Here is a 14,536-nt window from a genome sequence, read left to right as displayed (position 1 = left end):
CGTTGTTTGCCTTAACAACGGAATCAAAGTTGATTGCGAGGCAAGTCTTCTGGATCGACATGATAGCTATAGATAAGAACTCGAGCAGAGAGTAAGCAAAATCTAGAGAGTAATTCGATGATGCGTTTAATACAATATGAAAGCTTTTAGCAAAGGTGAAAGATTGATATACGAGTGTAAAGAAGTATATATAGGAACCTATGGGCCATAGGGTGACGTCATGAAAAGTATTTTTGAAATTCAAAAAGTTTTGAAGAGCATAATCACGGCGCCCAATTAATGTCATTTGGTTCAAAGCACCAAGCTGCTAGTACGAAGCCTGTCAGAGACTAGTTAAAGGCGGATGATATGCCAATATTTATGGCAACGTAACAGCTAATCTATTAATGTCATATTGACAATCATTCCCCCTAAACACATGCATACTAACTTAAATCTACTAAGCCAAGAATATTTCGAAAATATGAAAACTTAGCGTCCGGTAGAGGCTTGGTGAATATGTCTGCTGCTTGCTGATCGGTAGAGATGTATTCCAGCCTGATTTCCTTCTTTAAGACATGATCTCGGATAAAGTGATGCCTGACATCAATGTGCTTTGTCCTAGAGTGCATCACTGGATTGTGAGTGATGGCTATGGCACTTGTATTGTCACAGTAGATTGGAGCTTCACTCGACCGAATCCCATAATCATTAAGCTGCTGTTGAATCCAGAGTATTTGAGCACAACAGCTGCCAGCAGCAAGGTATTCTGCTTCGGCGGTCGAGGTAGCAATTGATGTCTGCTTCTTACTTGACCACGAAATTAGTCTATCTCCAAGGAATTGACATGTGCCACTTGTACTTTTGCGATCAATTCTACAACCTGCATAATCTGCATCTGAATAGCCAATAAGATTGAGATTTGAATCTTTGGGATACCAAAGACCCACATTAGTAGTTCCTTTAATATATTTAAGTATTCGTTTGGTAGCAATGAAATGAGATTGCTTAGGTGCAGCTTGAAATCTAGCACATAAACAAACTGAATACATGATATCCGGTCGACTGGCAGTCAAATAGAGCAGTGAACCAATAAGGCCTCGATACATGGTTACCTCGACCGGAATTCCCCCTTCATCTTTATCAAGCTTAATTGATGTACTCATGGGGGTAGATACAGTTGAGCATTGTTCCATTCCAAACTTCTTTACCAATTCCTTGGCATACTTGGACTGATTGATGAATATTCCAGTTTTAAGTTGCTTCACTTGAAGTCCAAGAAAGAAGTTTAGCTCGCCCATCATGCTCATTTCAAACTTCTCCTTCATCAGTTTAGAGAACTTTGAGCACAACTTGGGGTTAGTTGACCCAAATATAATGTCATCAACATAAATTTGTACTAGTAACACATGATCACCTTTTACAAATTTAAACAGGGTCTTATCGACCGTTCCAATTTGGAAATCATGTTCCAGTAAAAATTTTAGTAATGTGTCATACCAAGCACGCGGTGCTTGTTTTAATCCATAGAGAGCTTTGTCAAGTTTATAGATATATTGAGGATGAGTAGGATTGACAAAACCTGGTGGTTGTTCAAAGTACACCTCTTCTTGAAGTAGACCATTGAGGAATGCAGACTTCACATCCATTTGATAAACTTTAAAATTCTTGAAGGCTGCATAAGCAAGAAAGATGCGGATTGCTTCTAGTCTTGCAACTGGCGCGAAGGATTCCTCAAAGTCTATGCCTTCTTCTTATCTGAATCCTTGAGCAACAAGTCGAGCTTTGTTACGCACAACAGTGCCATGTTCATCGAGCTTGTTACGAAACACCCATCTAGTTCCAATCCCATTTTGATTTTTCGGTCGAGGAACTAGATGCCAAACATTGTTGCGGGTGAATTGATTCAACTCTTCTTGCATAGCTTCAATCCAGCTGGCATCTGATAGAGCTTCATCTATTTTCTTGGGCTCTACCTGAGATATGAAAGCTGCATGCAAGAATTCATTAATCATTTGACCACGTGTTTTTCGAGGAGCAGAAGGGTCACCTATGACCAACCCAGGTGGATGATCTTTGTTCCACCTAAAATAATTCCCTAAAGGGTTGTCATCAATTGGTTGATGAACGTCCTCGTTTACTGGATCATCATTGGCTGGAGGATTGTTATCAACCGGTGGATCCACTTCTGGCCTTGTTTGATCACACCCGGTAGAGGGAACTGGATCATCCTTCTTTGGAGGATATAGATCACTGTCACTCTCTTCCTGTAGATTTGTGTTTTCCAGTCTATGACTCAGATCATTTATGCTCCCTTGAGTTTGTTCTGTACAAAGAGTAGATTCATCAAAAACAACATGAATGGTTTCCTCGACCGTTAGTGATCTTTGATTGAACACTCGATAAGCTCTGCTAACGGCTGAGTAACCAATAAAAGTTCCTTCGTCTGCTTTGGCATCGAAGGCTGTCAAATGGTTTTTGCCATTGTTGTGGATAAAGCATTTGCACCCAAAAATTTTGAAGTATGAAATATCAGGTTTTGTGCCATTCCAGATCTCATATGGAGTTTTGTTAAATCGTTTATTAATCATAGATCTGTTTTGAGTATAGCAAGTTGTGTTAACTGCTTCTGCCCAAAGCCTTTGAGAAACATTTGAATCAGCAATCATAGTTCTGGCTGCTTCTTTTAACGTACGGTTCCTTCTTTCAGCCACCCCATTTTGCTGTGGGGATCTAGCAGCTGACAACTCATGCTTGATTCCCTGATCATCTAGATAAGTCATAAGAGTGGTGTTTAAAAATTCAGTCCCTCTATCACTCCTGATTCTATCTATCACAGTAGATTGTTCATTTTGCAAGCGTTTAAAAAGCTTAATCAGGTGAGGTGCAGTTTGATCTTTTGAAGAGAGAAAGATGACCCAAGTAAATCGAGAAAAGTCATCAATAACAACAAGAGCATATCTCATTCCCCCTATGCTTCTTACTGGTATAGGACCAAATAGGTCCATGTGAAGTAAGTCTAAACATTTGGAAGAAGACATACACCCTTTATTTTTAAAGGTTGCTCTCACCTGCTTTCCTAGTTGACAAGCAGGACAAACTTTGTCTTTTATAAAATCTCCTTCGGGCAGACCAGAAACCAAATCATGCTTCCTCAAGTTAAAAATGGACTTAAAATTTAGATGATTTAACCGCTTATGCCACAACCAATGTTTATCATGATGAGCAGTAAGACAAGTAGGTGAAGAAATATGTGAGCAAGACCAGTTTACCTTGTAGGTGTTTAGGTCTCGTACACCGGTCATAAGAGTCTCACCTTTGTCATTTTTTATGAGGCAAGTGTGTTTGTGAAACTCGACCGAATGATCATTGTCACATAGTTGACTAATACTTATCAAATTATAGCATAGTTTGTCAACAAGTAACACATCTTTAATAATGATGTTACCATGGATAATCTTACCCTTACCCACGGTTTTACCTTTGGAGTTGTCTCCAAAGCTGATCTTTGGTCCTTTGCACAACACCACTTCTGTTAGAAGTTCTGGATTCCCTGTCATGTGTCGTGAGCAACCGCTATCTAAATACCAGGTAGTGTCCTTGATAGAAGTGGTTTTCTCGCCCGTTTGGACTTTTAGTACCTACAACGAGTGAAGAACTTTTGGTACCCATATCTAGTAGGGTCCAGGTCGGATTAGCCCTTTTGGGACCCACACCTGGAACACCCTTACAGGTTTGCCCGTGTGTGTGTCCAGAAATCTGTGCGGTCGATAGGCAGTAAATGTGTGTGCTTGTGAGGTTGCTGTGTGCTGCTTGCCTTTTTGATTTTCATCAGTTAGCCTGTACCTCTTTTGAATTGGCCTGCAATTAAAGCACTGGTAAGGCTTCTCCTTTGACCATCTTTTCTTAGAGTAGTTAGACTCATTCCATGGCCTTTTGAAATTAGATTGGTTTCCCTTTCTTCTTTCATTAGGTTTTGGTTTGATCCAAGTTCCTCTTTGATTAGAGGTCTGGGGATCCACATATCCCAGCCCTCTATGCTTAGAGCTTCGTTCGTTAGATACTTTCTGATTTTTGTCAAAGCTGCACTTATCGTGTTCATATATCGTGCTGGACCTGACAAATCTTATTTTGTTAAGATTGCCTTTGTCCAGGCTTGACTGAATACAGGATTCCATAGACTGTTCATTTGTTCCAAACCCTAGACCGGTTTTATCATGTACCGGTCTTTGGATTTCTTGAATCTTGTCAATGGTTACAGAAGATTTATTCCAAGCCTTAATGGTTTCAAGTAGTTTTTTATTCTCAATCAAGGTAGCTTGGAATACTCTTTTCAAGGTGTCGTTCTCAGTAGCCAGCAGACTTAGCTTGACCTTAAGACCATCAAGCTCTTTTTGCTGCATGCAGCTTGATTTGCTTGACTTATCTTTTAGGTCAGCTCTTTCTGCCTTTACTTCCTCGAACTCCTTGGATAATGCTTTGTATTCATTAGCCATTTCGTGTAAAGCAGTAACTAAATCACTGTGAGTAAATTCAGGTGAGCCAAAGTCAAATACCTCCTCAGCTTCTTCTTCGATGTCGGCCATAAGGCATTCCACTTTTTCATCATCGCTGTCATCTGAAGAGCTTCCGGTATTGGAGTTGTCAGAGTCAGACTCAGCCCACTTGCTTTTGCTTTCGTCTGCTACTAGAACCCTTTGGTCTCTTCCTTTTCTAAACGTCCTTTTATCCTCCTTACCCCTTCTTCTTTCGGAGAATTGCTTCTGATCATTGTTCTTAGGCTTGGTGCAGTCTGCAATGAAGTGGCCTGACTTGCCACAGTTAAAACAAGTAGGACCATCCTTTGTATGGTCCGATTTATGATAATTTTTAAATTTAGAATTGTTTTTACGCATAAATCTACCAAATTTCTTGACAAAGAGTGTCATGGCTTCATTGCTGATTTGCTCAGCTGATCTCTTTGGAGCTTCCTCGACCGGTGGACATATCACGGTTGAGGTTAAGGCCTTGGTTGGTTGAGAAGTAGATGGTTCATCTTCTGTTCTCATGTTGAGCTCGAACTCGTAGGCTTTGAGATCTGCAAAGAGATCATGCAGTTCAACCTTGCTTAAGTCTTTTGACTCTCTCATGGCCACTGTCTTGATCTCCCATTCTTTGGGTAAAGCTCTCATAACCTTCACAGCAATTTCACGGTTAGTATAAGTTTTACCTAAAGCAATAAGATCACAGATGATACTACTGAACCGTTCATCAAATTCAGCCATGGTTTCCCCTGGCTTCATTTTGGCGTTGTCATATTTTTGAATGGCCAAAGTGAGCTTGTTTTCCTTTGTCTGGTCATTCCCTTCACATAGCTGAGTGAGCTTCTCCCAAATCTCCTTTGCTGTGGAACATGACTTGATTTTGCTGAACATATTCTTATCCAGTGTTTTGTATAGGATGTCCCGGGCCACATTGTCAAGATTGGCCTTCTTTTTGTCCTCAGTGGTCCACTCAGCTCTTGGTTTCTCAATCATTTGTCCTGCACCATCGGCTAGAGCTGGGTTGACCTTCATAATTTTGATAGGACCGTCTGTTATGACATATAGCATGTCATCATCATGTGCTGCAAGATGTGCCTGCATGCGAATTTTCCAATCATCATACTCTTCTTTAGAAAACATAGGAATTTTGTTGAAAGAAGTCATGATTTTAAAACTTCAGATCAGCAGTTGAGAAAGGAACCCGCTCTGATACCACTTGTTGGGATCGGTTCAGAGGGTAGAGGGGGGGGTGAATACACTCTGAAACTTTTCTTCTTCTTCTTTAAAATGATCAAGTGAGGTTTAGTTCACTTAATCTGTTTTCTCAACTTCTAAAATGGTTTGAACAACTTAAATAGTGCGGAAATAGTTCAGAGGTTTTAGTGATGCAAAGTTTATAATGCAATGTATGAGCAGAATGTAAGATAAATAGCAGTAAAGACTAAGGCACGATTTATGGAAGTTCGAAGGCTTAATCCTTCTACGTCTCCCCTTCTTCCACTTAGGAAGGAATTCACTAGAAGACTTTGGTTATTACAACGTCTTGTAATACACCCACTTCAGACTTAGGACTTATCCAATGCCTAATCCGAAACTCCTAGATTTACACAGATAAGATTCTCAGTTCTTATCAGACTGGTGGAAGCTTTCAGAGTAGCTTCAATTCTCTTCAACAATGAGTATAGTTGAGTTGAGCTTCTCAAACTGCAGAGCGGTCGAGAGGCTTGAAAACCCTAGGATGATCCTTGACGATCAGATATGTGAACTGTAGGCGAGGGTTTATTTGAGCAGCAAATGAATGATCTTGTAAGTGTGCTCAAGTATATCAGATGAGGACTTCTGATATTATTCAAGTGATTGAGTTGATTGAGATTTTTCTGAATTGCTTGTCTCTCTTTGTTGTCTACCCCCTTTTTTTTGTTGTTATCTCACTTCTTGAGCAATCTTCCCTTTATATAGGTCAATCATCAACGTCTTTATTTTGAACATTCTGATGCTGCATTGAATGCACATTTAATGCTCATAAATGCATTGATGATTCTGCATGAAGATCGTACACTGCAGACAACTTCCAGGGTCCAAAACTGGAATAAACGGTCGAATGCTTTATCTGTAGTCATTCTGTGTTTTTGCCATTTTGGTGCAACCTGTTGTCTCGATTGCAGGAGTCAACATATCTTCTGACACGCCGGTTCTGCTTTTAATAAAAGATCTTGCAAAGAACATCTTGTCACAGGTACTTGTCTTGAGATATCCTGATAAGCAGTTGGCATTCTACCTGTAGAGATATTTGTCCTCTGCTGGTTTGAATAACCAGTCGATAAGCTTGTGACTTCAACCGGTCGAGAGACAAAGGCGGTTGACAAGCTTCCGGTAGATAGATTTATCCTCTGCTGGTTTTGATAGCCAGTCGATAGGCTTGTGACTTCAGCCGGTCGAGAGCAAAGGCGGTTGACAAGCTTCCGGTAGAAGTTGTAGTAGATTCCTGAAATACAATGGTTGGCAGCACATTCCTATACAATGAGTTGTTGTTTGTTATCACCAAAATATCGGATTCAACAATTCTTTTGATAATATCGCCTTTAAAAAATTTTAAAAATCATAAATAAACATTTAAAAAAAATCCAACCTAAGATTCGTAAATGAAAATTTCTGAAGAAAAAGGAAAAAAATAATTTTAAAAAATCATACCTTTTCAAAGTATTAAACTAATTATTTTATATTTGACATATTTTGATTATGGATGATTTTCAAAAAATTTAAATTCCAAACTTAATCACAATATTACGTAATTAGAAATTGCATAATATTTGAATTCTTAATTTTGTATTAAAAAAAACTATATGAAATCACAACCGTAATTAAAACTATACAAAATCACTATCTATAACTGCAAATTAAAAGCATGCACAATCAGTACTTTAATTAAAACTATACAAAATCATTACTAACTTCTCGACCCTTCTTAAATACAACAAAATCTAAAAATTAAAAAAAAATATAGAATAACTTATAGTTTTAACAATAATATAAATCATTTATTAATATTTTGATTACGGAATTAAATCACAATATTTATATAATTAAACACACACACACAAACATATATATATATATGTATATATATTGATTTTTTGTCATTTTTTGGCAAAATCCTGTCAAAAATGTGGTGCTAAAAACAAAAATAAAAAAATTCATAATTAAATCATAATATTCATGTAATTAAAAATTTTATAATATTTACATCTATTTATATACATATATATACATGTAAAATTACACATGATTACTTCAATTATTCTTTGATTTTATCATTCTATTGAATCCGATATTTTGGTGATAACAAACAACAACTCATTGTATAGGAATGTGCTGCCAACCATTGTATTTCAGGAATCTACTACAACTTCTACCGGAAGCTTGTCAACCGCCTTTGCTCTCGACCGGCTGAAGTCACAAGCCTATCGACTGGCTATCAAAACCAGCAGAGGATAAATCTATCTACCGGAAGCTTGTCAACCGCCTTTGTCTCTCGACCGGTTGAAGTCACAAGCTTATCGACTGGTTATTCAAACCAGCAGAGGACAAATATCTCTACAGGTAGAATACCAACTGCTTATCAAGATATCTCAAGACAAGTACCTGTGACAAGATGTTCTTTGCAAGATCTTTTATTAAAAGCAGAACCGGCGTGTCAGAAGATATGTTGACTCCTGCAATCAAGACAACAGGTTGCACCAAAATGGCAAAAACACAGAATGACTACAGATAAAGCATTCGACCGTTTATTCCAGTTTTGGACCCTGGAAGTTGTCTGCAGTGTACGATCTTCATGCAGAATCATCAATGCATTTATGAGCATTAAATGTGCATTCAATGCAGCATCAGAACGTTCAAAATAAAGACGTTGATGATTGACCTATATAAAGGGAAGATTGCTCAAGAAGTGAGATAACAACAAAAAAAAGGGGGGTAGACAACAAAGAGAGACAAGCAATTCAGAAAAATCTCAATCAACTCAATCACTTGAATAATATCAGAAGTCCTCATCTGATATACTTGAGCACACTTACAAGATCATTCATTTGCTGCTCAAATAAACCCTCGCCTACAGTTCACATATCTGATCGTCAAGGATCATCCTAGGGTTTTCAAGCCTCTCGACCGCTCTGCAGTTTGAGAAGCTCAACTCAACTATACTCATTGTTGAAGAGAATTGAAGCTACTCTGAAAGCTTCCACCAGTCTGATAAGAACTGAGAATCTTATCTGTGTAAATCTAGGAGTTTCGGATTAGACATTGGATAAGTCCTAAGTCTGAAGTGGGTGTATTACAAGACGTTGTAATAACCAAAGTCTTCTAGTGAATTCCTTCCTAAGTGGAAGAAGGGGAGACGTAGAAGGATTAAGCCTTCGAACTTCCATAAATCGTGCCTTAGTCTTTACTGCTATTTATCTTACATTCTGCTCATACATTGCATTATAAACTTTGCATCACTAAAACCTCTGAACTATTTCCGCACTATTTAAGTTGTTCAAACCGTTTTAGAAGTTGAGAAAACAGATTAAGTGAACTAAACCTCACTTGATCATTTTGAAGAAGAAGAAGAAAAGTTTCAGAGTGTATTCACCCCCCCCTCTACCCTCTGAACCGATCCCAACAAGTGGTATCAAAGCGGGTTCCTTTCTCAACTGCTGATCTGAAGTTTTAAAATCATGACTTCTTTCAACAGAATTCCTATGTTTTCTAAAGAAGAGTATGATGATTGGAAAATTCGCATGCAGGCACATCTTGCAGCACAGGATGATGACATGCTATATGTCATAACAGACGGTCCTATCAAAATTATGAAGGTCAACCTAGCTCTAGCCGATGGTGCAGGACAAATGATTGAGAAACCAAGAGCTGAGTGGACCACTGAGGACAAAAAGAAGGCCAATCTTGACAATGTGGCCCGGGACATCCTATACAAAACACTGGATAAGAATATGTTCAGCAAAATCAAGTCATGTTCCACAGCAAAGGAGATTTGGGAGAAGCTCACTCAGCTATGTGAAGGGAATGACCAGACAAAGGAAAACAAGCTCACTTTGGCCATTCAAAAATATGACAACGCCAAAATGAAGCCAGGGGAAACCATGGCTGAATTTGATGAACGGTTCAGTAGTATCATCTGTGATCTTATTGCTTTAGGTAAAACTTATACTAACCGTGAAATTGCTGTGAAGGTTATGAGAGCTTTACCCAAAGAATGGGAGATCAAGACAGTGGCCATGAGAGAGTCAAAAGACTTAAGCAAGGTTGAACTGCATGATCTCTTTGCAGATCTCAAAGCCTACGAGTTCGAGCTCAACATGAGAACAGAAGATGAACCATCTACTTCTCAACCAACCAAGGCCTTAACCTCAACCGTGATATGTCCACCGGTCGAGGAAGCTCCAAAGAGATCAGCTGAGCAAATCAGCAATGAAGCCATGACACTCTTTGTCAAGAAATTTGGTAGATTTATGCGTAAAAACAATTCTAAATTTAAAAATTATCATAAATCGGACCATACAAAGGATGGTCCTACTTGTTTTAACTGTGGCAAGTCAGGCCACTTCATTGCAGACTGCACCAAGCCTAAGAACAATGATCAGAAGCAATTCTCCGAAAGAAGAAGGGGTAAGGAGGATAAAAGGACGTTTAGAAAAGGAAGAGACCAAAGGGTTCTAGTAGCAGACGAAAGCAAAAGCAAGTGGGCTGAGTCTGACTCTGACAACTCCAATACCGGAAGCTCTTCAGATGACAGCGATGATGAAAAAGTGGAATGCCTTATGGCCGACATCGAAGAAGAAGCTGAGGAGGTATTTGACTTTGGCTCACCTGAATTTACTCACAGTGATTTAGTTACTGCTTTACACGAAATGGCTAATGAATACAAAGCATTATCCAAGGAGTTCGAGGAAGTAAAGGCAGAAAGAGCTGACCTAAAAGATAAGTCAAGCAAATCAAGCTGCATGCAGCAAAAAGAGCTTGATGGTCTTAAGGTCAAGCTAAGTCTGCTGGCTACTGAGAACGACACCTTGAAAAGAGTATTCCAAGCTACCTTGATTGAGAATAAAAAACTACTTGAAACCATTAAGGCTTGGAATAAATCTTCTGTAACCATTGACAAGATTCAAGAAATCCAAAGACCGGTACATGATAAAACCGGTCTAGGGTTTGGAACAAATGAACAGTCTATGGAATCCTGTATTCAGTCAAGCCTGGACAAAGGCAATCTTAACAAAATAAGATTTGTCAGGTCCAGCACGATATATGAACACGATAAGTGCAGCTTTGACAAAAATCAGAAAGTATCTAACGAACGAAGCTCTAAGCATAGAGGGCTGGGATATGTGGATCCCCAGACCTCTAATCAAAGAGGAACTTGGATCAAACCAAAACCTAATGAAAGAAGAAAGGGAAACCAATCTAATTTCAAAAGGCCATGGAATGAGTCTAACTACTCTAAGAAAAGATGGTCAAAGGAGAAGCCTTACCAGTGCTTTAATTGCAGGCCAATTCAAAAGAGGTACAGGCTAACTGATGAAAATCAAAAAGGCAAGCAGCACACAGCAACCTCACAAGCACACACATTTACTGCCTATCGAGCGCACAGATTTCTGGACACACACACGGGCAAACCTGTAAGGGTGTTCCAGGTGTGGGTCCCAAAAGGGCTAATCCGACCTGGACCCTACTAGATATGGGTACCAAAAGTTCTTCACTCTTTGTAGGTACTAAAAGTCCAAACGGGCGAGAAAACCACTTCTATCAAGGACACTACCTGGTATTTAGATAGCGGTTGCTCACGACACATGAAAGGGAATCCAGAACTTCTAACAGAAGTGGTGTTGTGCAAAGGACCAAAGATCAGCTTTGGAGACAACTCCAAAGGTAAAACCGTGGGTAAGGGTAAGATTATCCATGGTAACATCATTATTAAAGATGTGTTACTTGTTGACAAACTATGCTATAATTTGATAAGTATTAGTCAACTATGTGACAATGATCATTCGGTCGAGTTTCACAAACACACTTGCCTCATAAAAAATGACAAAGGTGAGACTCTTATGACCGGTGTACGAGACCTAAACACCTACAAGGTAAACTGGTCTTGCTCACATATTTCTTCACCTACTTGTCTTACTGCTCATCATGATAAACATTGGTTGTGGCATAAGCGGTTAAATCATCTAAATTTTAAGTCCATTTTTAACTTGAGGAAGCATGATTTGGTTTCTGGTCTGCCCGAAGGAGATTTTATAAAAGACAAAGTTTGTCCTGCTTGTCAACTAGGAAAGCAGGTGAGAGCAACCTTTAAAAATAAAGGGTGTATGTCTTCTTCCAAATGTTTAGACTTACTTCACATGGACCTATTTGGTCCTATACCAGTAAGAAGCATAGGGGGAATGAGATATGCTCTTGTTGTTATTGATGACTTTTCTCGATTTACTTGGGTCATCTTTCTCTCTTCAAAAGATCAAACTGCACCTCACCTGATTAAGCTTTTTAAACGCTTGCAAAATGAACAATCTACTGTGATAGATAGAATCAGGAGTGATAGAGGGACTGAATTTTTAAACACCACTCTTATGACTTATCTAGATGATCAGGGAATCAAGCATGAGTTGTCAGCTGCTAGATCCCCACAGCAAAATGGGGTGGCTGAAAGAAGGAACCGTACGTTAAAAGAAGCAGCCAGAACTATGATTGCTGATTCAAATGTTTCTCAAAGGCTTTGGGCAGAAGCAGTTAACACAGCTTGCTATACTCAAAACAGATCTATGATTAATAAACGATTTAACAAAACTCCATATGAGATCTGGAATGGCACAAAACCTGATATTTCATACTTCAAAATTTTTGGGTGCAAATGCTTTATCCACAACAATGGCAAAAACCATTTGACAGCCTTCGATGCCAAAGCAGACGAAGGAACTTTTATTGGTTACTCAGCCGTTAGCAGAGCTTATCGAGTGTTCAATCAAAGATCACTAACGGTCGAGGAAACCATTCATGTTGTTTTTGATGAATCTACTCTTTGTACAGAACAAACTCAAGGGAGCATAAATGATCTGAGTCATAGACTGGAAAACACAAATCTACAGGAAGAGAGTGACAGTGATCTATATCCTCCAAAGAAGGATGATCCAGTTCCCTCTACCGGGTGTGATCAAACAAGGCCAGAAGTGGATCCACCGGTTGATAACAATCCTCCAGCCAATGATGATCCAGTAAACGAGGACGTTCATCAACCAATTGATGACAACCCTTTAGGGAATTATTTTAGGTGGAACAAAGATCATCCACCTGGGTTGGTCATAGGTGACCCTTCTGCTCCTCGAAAAACACGTGGTCAAATGATTAATGAATTCTTGCATGCAGCTTTCATATCTCAGGTAGAGCCCAAGAAAATAGATGAAGCTTTATCAGATGCCAGCTGGATTGAAGCTATGCAAGAAGAGTTGAATCAATTCACCCGCAACAATGTTTGGCATCTAGTTCCTCGACCGGAAAATCAAAATGTGATTGGAACTAGATGGGTGTTTCGTAACAAGCTCGATGAACATGGCACTGTGGTGCGTAACAAAGCTCGACTTGTTTCCCAAGGATTCAGACAAGAAGAAGGCATAGACTTTGAGGAATCCTTCGCGCCAGTTGCAAGACTAGAAGCAATCCGCATCTTTCTTGCCTATGCAGCTTTCAATGACTTTAAAGTTTATCAAATGGATGTCAAGTCTGCATTCCTCAATGGTCTACTTCAAGAAGAGGTGTACGTTGAACAACCACCAGGTTTTGTCAATCCTACTCATCCTCAATATATCTATAAACTTGACAAAGCTCTCTATGGATTAAAACAAGCACCGCGTGCTTGGTATGACACATTACTAAAATTTTTACTGGAACATGATTTCCAAATTAGAACGGTCGATAAGACCCTGTTTAAATTTGTAAAAGGTGATCATGTGTTACTAGTACAAATTTATGTTGATGACATTATATTTGGGTCAACTAACCCCAAGTTGTGCTCAAAGTTCTCTAAACTGATGAAGGAGAAGTTTGAAATGAGCATGATGGGCGAGCTAAACTTCTTTATTGGACTTCAAGTGAAGCAACTTGAAACTGGAATATTCATCAATCAGTCCAAGTATGCCAAGGAATTGGTAAAGAAGTTTGGAATGGAACAATGCTCAACTGTATCTACCCCCATGAGTACATCAATTAAGCTTGATAAAGATGAAGGGGGAATTCCGGTCGAGGTAACCATGTATCGAGGCCTTATTGGTTCACTGCTCTATTTGACTGCCAGTCGACCGGATATCATGTATTCAGTTTGTTTATGTGCTAGATTTCAAGCTGCACCTAAGCAATCTCATTTCATTGCTACCAAACGAATACTTAAATATATTAAAGGAACTACTAATGTGGGTCTTTGGTATCCCAAAGATTCAAATCTCAATCTTATTGGCTATTCAGATGCAGATTATGCAGGTTGTAGAATTGATCGCAAAAGTACAAGTGGCACATGTCAATTCCTTGGAGATAGACTAATTTCGTGGTCAAGTAAGAAGCAGACATCAATTGCTACCTCGACCGCCGAAGCAGAATACCTTGCTGCTGGCAGCTGTTGTGCTCAAATACTCTGGATTCAACAGCAGCTTAATGATTATGGGATTCGGTCGAGTGAAGCTCCAATCTACTGTGACAATACAAGTGCCATAGCCATCACTCACAATCCAGTGATGCACTCTAGGACAAAGCACATTGATGTCAGGCATCACTTTATCCGAGATCATGTCTTAAAGAAGGAAATCAGGCTGGAATACATCTCTACCGATCAGCAAGCAGCAGACATATTCACCAAGCCTCTACCGGACGCTAAGTTTTCATATTTTCGAAATATTCTTGGCTTAGTAGATTTAAGTTAGTATGCATGTGTTTAGGGGGAATGATTGTCAATATGACATTAATAGATTAGCTGTTACGTTGCCATAAATATTGGCATA

The sequence above is a fragment of the Henckelia pumila genome, chromosome 4, assembly GCF_033568475.1.
Source record: "Henckelia pumila isolate YLH828 chromosome 4, ASM3356847v2, whole genome shotgun sequence".
NCBI classification, from domain to species: Eukaryota; Viridiplantae; Streptophyta; class Magnoliopsida; order Lamiales; family Gesneriaceae; genus Henckelia; species Henckelia pumila.
The sequence above is the reverse complement of the archived record's forward strand: the minus strand, read 5'-3'. Positions refer to the sequence as shown.